Here is a 6743-nt window from a genome sequence, read left to right as displayed (position 1 = left end):
GATTGCCAAGGGAGTCAGAAGCAAACAGCTCCCATGGGTGTACTCAACAAGAGGTTGGAAACTGCCTTTGAAGTACACGCACTTAAAATTATTTAGAATTATAACAAAATATATACGATATAACATTTGCCACCACCAGTGTTTCAACATTCAGTTCCATCATATTTATTACATATTCCAACTGTTGGGCAACAGATATACAGAACTTGTTCATGACTCATTCCTTCTCAGACCCCTGGAAACCACTGTTCGATGTTGTTTCCGTGAATTCGTTTATCCTGGGTACTTCCACTCCGTTGGATGATAAGATGTGTGTCTTTGTGCTGAGAACAAGCATGCTCCATTCCTGTCATGTGTCCATCATTTAATCGTTCTGATGTAGGGAAGCAGGAGTGTGCCATGGTTTACTGTCACTGTGACTCTACCAAACATTGGACAGAGGCTACTTAAGGGAGAAAGGGTTCAGGGGATAGCACCCATCATGAAGTCAGAAGCCAAGCAGGCCAACCACTTTCATGTCCCACCCCTCAGTGAAGCACTGCTTCCCAACTAGGCCCCATCTCCTCCTGAAGGCTCCACAAGCTCAGGCCAGAGAAGTGGCTCAGCATTTAGACATGCTTACAGCTCAAGTCTGACCACTAGAGTTTGATTCCTGGAACTCAGGGCAGAAGAACAGGCTTCAGAATATTGTCTGCTGACAACTACATGTCCATCATAGCAGCTTGCTTGCACTCCACCCCAACACCACCACTACACAGTAACAACAACAACAACAACAATAGTTTAAATAAAACATTCAAGCATACGAGCCTGTGGGAGACATTTTGCATCCATCCATAAGAACCCCATCACTAGGAGATGGCTAATCTGGGAGAAGCCAGATCTTGTCTATGGCTCCTTGCATCACCCCAGCCTGTGGCACAGCTGCCTGATCCCACATTTCTATTCTGGTCTTAACTTTCCTCCCTAGCCAGTGCTTCATGGACTAATTGCCACATCGAGATCTGGAACAAAAATATTCCCATGAAAGTGCTAACAGCTGACAGCATAATAAAGCACATTGTGTTTCAGCTTCATGGTTCCATCCACTGAATCTCTAAGGGAGAGTTTCAGACGATGGTCATGGTCTGGTAAGGGACAGCCCATCTGCATGGCCCTTCACGTGTCTGCCCTGCCTTGCGCTATAGCCTTAAGTCTGCCTCAAGCCTGTCAGTGATGGAGGCTCTTATGGGTTGGATGTGAAATTTGTGTGTCTGAAGTTTGTTCCCAGTTAATGATACTGTTTTGGAGTCTTTTCTTTATTCAGTTTTTAAAAATTTGTTATGGTGTGTGTGTGTGTGTCAGTGTAGGCACAGGCACAGGGATGTCATGGTGTGTATATGTAAGTCATAGGACAACATTAGGGAGTCAGTTCTCTCTTTCAGTTATTGGTTCCAGGGATCAAAATGGGTCATCGGGTAAGGGATTACCCCTTGGGAAGAATCCATTCATTGAAGTCAAGGCACATGTACTAAAGACCCGTCTTCCTGCTTGATGCCTGACTTGCTTCTGCCAGACAAGCTAAACCTCTAAAAGGAACTAAAGAAGAGGGACTACCGTAGGGCAACTATGGACCATCTATGATGCCAGCTAAAAGTACTTCAGACTGGAGCCTCTCCAGAACCATCGCAACTTGGATTCCTGCACTGTTTTACAAAAGTATCTTTTATTTGCCTGATGTAATTGTCATCACAGAAGCTTACTGCTAAATAACACCCCCCCACACACACACACACACCTCTAGTTCTTTCTAAACTCTGACTGGCTGCTTCAACTCAGCTGTTCTGGCTTGAACTCCTCTACAAGCTGACTGATTCAATCTGGCTTCTCTCAGCTTCTCACGGAATTGCTCTGCTTGGCCTCAAACTAACTCTGGCAATCTGTTCTAATCTTCTGGCTCCTTCTTATTCTCTGGCTTCAACGGTCTCTGCTAACCTACACTGAACTGCACAAACTCACAAACTCAATTCCTTTGCACTGCCTCCCAACTGCCTGACTCTCTCTCTCCCTGTGCTGCTCTCAAATAGCCTCTTTCCCGTGCCATTCCTATAATAGTTGGGCATATCCTATCTCTGACTGGTTCTGTCAAATCTTTCTCTGATTGGTCACTTTGTCTGGCCCTCATTAGACAACCCTTTCAAACATGGCTGCCTTCTTCTACAAACCAATTTTACCTTAAATAATGTGTACTAAGGGCACCTCTATTCCAGCGAGAGGGATCAAAGGTGTGTGGTGTGTTTACATTCCAGTCAGATCACAGAGATCTAGGTCTTTGGATGTGATCCCTTGCCAGATCAGCCATGTTGCTGGAATAAAATTCTTCTACATTATTTTAAGTCCAGGGCCAGAGCAGAGCCTGAGACAGGATCCCCAGACATGTGAGTTGTGAGGGAGACAGCCTTTCATGATGGTGAAGGAAGGAGGAGCTAAGGTAGGTTTCTCAGATAAAGCTGAGCTGTGACCTGAGGCCACTGGAGCATTCTCAGGTGGTTGCCATGACATCATTTGGGGCAAGAGAGGCCTCTGAGCCGACTCATCATCTGGCTACCACTTCCCTTAGTGGGGCTGACTTCTTACATCACATCATCTTGGGAGGAAGGCCCTGCATGGTGAGAGAGAGTGGCTAGCTATCTACTGCAGGAGTGTAACATCTGCATGATGCGCGTATGCAAACCACCCACAGGCTAGTGATCTGAAGTGGTTGCTGCTAGAGACAGAAATAAACTACAGTCCAATTAGGAAGAGGTTTCCGGGCTTTGAGACGATTCCAGCAAAGAACTTTCCAGTGTGAAAAGGGAGTCTGGGACTTAAGGTAAATAACGATTTACCAAAAGGCAGCTTGAGAGTAGACATGAAAACATGCGCATAGCGCTTCTTTAAAAACCAGAGAAAAATAACTGCATGTGTGAGCTGGCTGCCTGCAAAACCCCATATCGTGAGACTCCCTCTGATGAGAATCAGCACCAGGCAGACAGTTAAACATTTAGAATCTCCTTGGATGGGTTACAGCTCTGCCGTGTGCATCTGTTTTTGCTTCACAGTCTGCTGGGACAGGATGAAGGTTTTTTTTTTTTGTTTTGTTTTTGGTATACATTATTTTTTATTTGACAGATTTGTCCACCTGTCTTTGGAGCCTGTGGTCATTTAGTAGGTGGTGGGGGTGGGGAGGGGTGGGGTGGATGGAGGTGGGGGTGGTCTGGTTGTGAATGCCTTCATCCAAGCCATTCATCCCAGAGGTTAGGGGCCCCTTACCCTGCCCTGCAGCTCCTATAGCAAAGAGAATGGCTCAAAGAAAACTTGACTGATGATTGTCTGGGTTTTGTTGCTGTTGTTGTTGTTGTTGTTGTTGTTTGCTTGCTTGATTTACGATCCTCATGGGATACACAGTGGCCAGCCTGCTGTGACATTAGAAATAGCTCAAGAGTTTAGGGATGACTTGTGCTTGAAGATCTGAGAGACAGTGGCTGTTTGTTGACAAAGTGGGTGGTGTGTTAGGATAGGACGAGGTCATAGGAGATGCTGTGGCATACAACGTGAAGCCATAATAAAGGTATAGGCGTGGCCACTGTCATAGTGGAGACCTTGACCATCACATCCGGGCTTCCCTTTGCCCTTTCAGGACTTACCGGAAACAGAGCAGCACAGACTCCTGTGGTAGAATCCTCTCTGCTTCTTCATTACTGAATACCAGGCCTGCCACAGTTTAGCCAGCCCATGGTGACTGGGGCTTCTCAATCTCCAGGAGTCAACATCTAAGGGTACACAACATCTTGGGGTACTAGGGGCCAGCCAGTGAGGACCCTAAATCACAGGAATCAAGGAATCTACTTTGCTGACGTTCACTGTCAACTGTCTCCTGGCCTCAACAAAAGCACCTCTAAACAGTCATAAGGTGCTAGCACTGGGGGTCCCGGGGGGAAAGACTTTACAATCTTCAAACCAAGGCAGGCCAGGTTGGTGCCATGGGGAGATTGTGACCTGCCTCATCAGCCTCACACACAGGTGCTAAAGGGACACTCTGGATCCCTCTAGGATCTCTCAAGGACTTTAGGAACCAGAGACCTAGCCTAATGTAACCCCATTTGCTACAAGGAGACCCAAACCCAACAGAGAGAGTCTCCTTTCTAAGGAGCACAGTGGTTCTAAGTCCTTCCTCCTCAGCCATCTTGCTAGAGGCATGCTCCTTGTGTTATCATCTCTCATCTGTCACTGCTCTGCAGTAAGTGCTAGGCCTGGTAGCCATTTGTTTTCAGACACCCCCCCCGCCCCCATTCACTTCAGTCCCACCCTTCCAGATCCTCTGCAAGGCCCTTACCCTACCTGTATGTGATCTGGGAGGGGGGCAGACTGGGGACAGCCACTGTTTACCTTGTTGAGGCAGAGGACAAGTTGGCTTCCTTTGTTGGCTGTTGCTAGTTGTTAGGAAATAAAACCCCGGGATTGGCAAGGAGGCTATAGAAATGGACAGAACCACTGTCCGTGGAGGTAGTCTCAGACTCTGTAGACAATGAAACAGAAAAATGACAAAGCAGACATTGTTCGCCTGCAAGCTTCTGCATCTACTGCCTTTCATACACCGGGCTGAGGAGGCCTTGCTCCTGACTGGCTCTCCCTTCTTGTGTTCCGTTCTCTTGCCCCCTGTTCTCTGTCTTTGGCCTCTGTCACTCATAGCTGTCCTTACAACTGATTCTAGCTGCAGAATGTCTTCTGTCTGTCTGTTACCTTTTCCTTCTTCCTTCTGTTCTCATCTGTTGCACAAGTGAAGTGCACTCACTCTACATACATGTATATGTGCGCTCTCATACAGGATTACAGTCACAGAACCGCAGAGCGCCACAATAGAAACATGAACACGCTATACACACATGTACAGACGTGATGGAGTACAACTGCTCCAGTCCTACACAGTTCACACAGTCACACACACACACACTCCACCGCTTTCCTGCTGTAGCCAAGCTAAGTAAACTCAGAGGTGACTAGGTCTATACCCATAGGTTTGGTGACACCTTTTGTCTTAAGAGTGATTGGTGGCCATGGAGCTGTCATTGCGCCATGGATCATATAGGTCAATGAGCTCATCTGTAGAACTGAACCAGTTCCAGCCAAATTACCCACTGGAAATGAAGTCGCCCGAGCAGGTGGTGACCTTGGCAGCTGCAAAGACTTCTAAGACATGGAACTTCTCAAGTGGCCTTTGAAGATGGTTGTGTTGGGGGCTTGGTGGGCATTGTTCCTGTGGGTCTTCTAACCTTGGGTAGCAAATAAACATTATAGGACGGAGATGTGAGATGGCAACCATGCTGGTGCGTCGCTTGTCTGGTTTGAAGGTTCTCTGGGAGAGATTTGGGGTCTACGACTCAAGCTAAGAGCAGAGTGACAGGTCTGCTAGGTCAACGTTCAAGTGCTAAGGGATTTGAGTTCTATCACGGCTCTGTTCGGGGTCAGATGCCTTTAACACCAGTGTCAGTCAACATCTTGAGGCCTTGGCTTCTTATCTCCCCTGCCAGTGACCCACAAGTCAATTTACTGACTGGAAAAAAAAATCTATGCAGAAAGTTCTTTGTCAGGGTTGAAAAATAACAAGAAGCTGTAAAATATTTTATTTCTTTTTAACATAAGCAGGAAACGCATAGTTTAGAGTTCCCTGTAAGTCAGTAGATTGGGAACATTTATTGTCAAAACAATGATTTTATAACCACTGACCATAGTATTTGAGCTGAAAAAAAAAAAACCAGGAAAGTTAGTTTGATGAAAATAAGGAAAGATGACAGAATATCTAAAATTAGGATCTTGCCAGAAAATCTATAGCTCATGGGATTTTTCTGATGCTCAAAGACAGGAGTATTATCATAGAGTTGGGTGATAGTTAATATTCAAAGCCAGTAGTTTTCCCATATGTCAGGAGGCTGTTAAGTAAAGTTTAGCATTTTCCATTTCAGTTGGATAGAATGTGTGTATGTGTGTACTATATATAGAAATATTAAGGAGTGTATAAGGATAGATATATGAAGGCATTTATGAGATAGATAGATAGATGATAGATAGATAGATAATATCTATCTAATTAAGAAAAGCTTTAATTTTTATTAAACATGTTCAAAAACATGTATAAAACTTTAAACAAAGCTTTGAGCCTCAAATAGATAAATTCTCATTATGTGGAAACCCGCAGCCATATTTCGCAAGAATCCCCGATTTCCCCACATATCATTTATAAACAACCTCCAAGTATCTAAGCAATGCTTTTATAGCTTTTGAGGGCATGTCAGCTTGGACCAGGGCCCTAGATTGCTCATCTAATATATTTATTGTCAAGTTAAAAACAATTTTGTGGCTTAACACACACTATTTTAGAGTTTAGAGATCAGAAATCAGAACCGGGCCCATAAAGATATCTCCGGCCTTGATTTGACTTTTCATTTTGAAGCACAGTTGTCCAGACAGGTCTTAAAATGTTGATCTTCCTGCTTTAGGCTCCCAAGGAGCTGAGATTGCGGTCTGTGCCATCATCCATAGCTGGGTTTAGTTTGGTTTGGTTTGGTTCATGATGGTTTTGGCTTTTTAAAGGTGTGGGTATGAGGTTGGCTGGCATTGCACGGTCTTCTCTCAGACTCATGTCAACCTTGCTCCAGGTTAGGGGAAAGTGAGATTCCCCAGAGAGACTGCAGTGCTGATAACTGCAGGAAGCCAGACTTTTCCAT

At 45.2% G+C, this 6743-nt stretch overlaps 1 long non-coding RNA gene across 1 annotated transcript; it reads right to left on the bottom strand.

Moving 5' to 3' along the window:
* Window positions 1-204: 204 nt before the first annotated feature.
* Window positions 205-5278, bottom strand: LOC110286093 (uncharacterized). Its single transcript, XR_002377111.2, has 4 exons — window positions 5158-5278; window positions 4408-4537; window positions 3666-3791; window positions 205-373 (listed from the first exon to the last, which is right to left on the bottom strand). It is a non-coding gene; the product is annotated as an uncharacterized LOC110286093 (long non-coding RNA).
* Between the last annotated feature and the right edge of the window lie 1465 nt (window positions 5279-6743).

This window comes from Mus caroli, unplaced genomic scaffold, assembly GCF_978045245.1.
Source record: "Mus caroli unplaced genomic scaffold, Mus_caroli_1 scaffold_20, whole genome shotgun sequence".
Taxonomy (NCBI): domain Eukaryota; kingdom Metazoa; phylum Chordata; class Mammalia; order Rodentia; family Muridae; genus Mus; species Mus caroli.
This window is presented reverse-complemented; position numbering and strand designations above follow the sequence as displayed.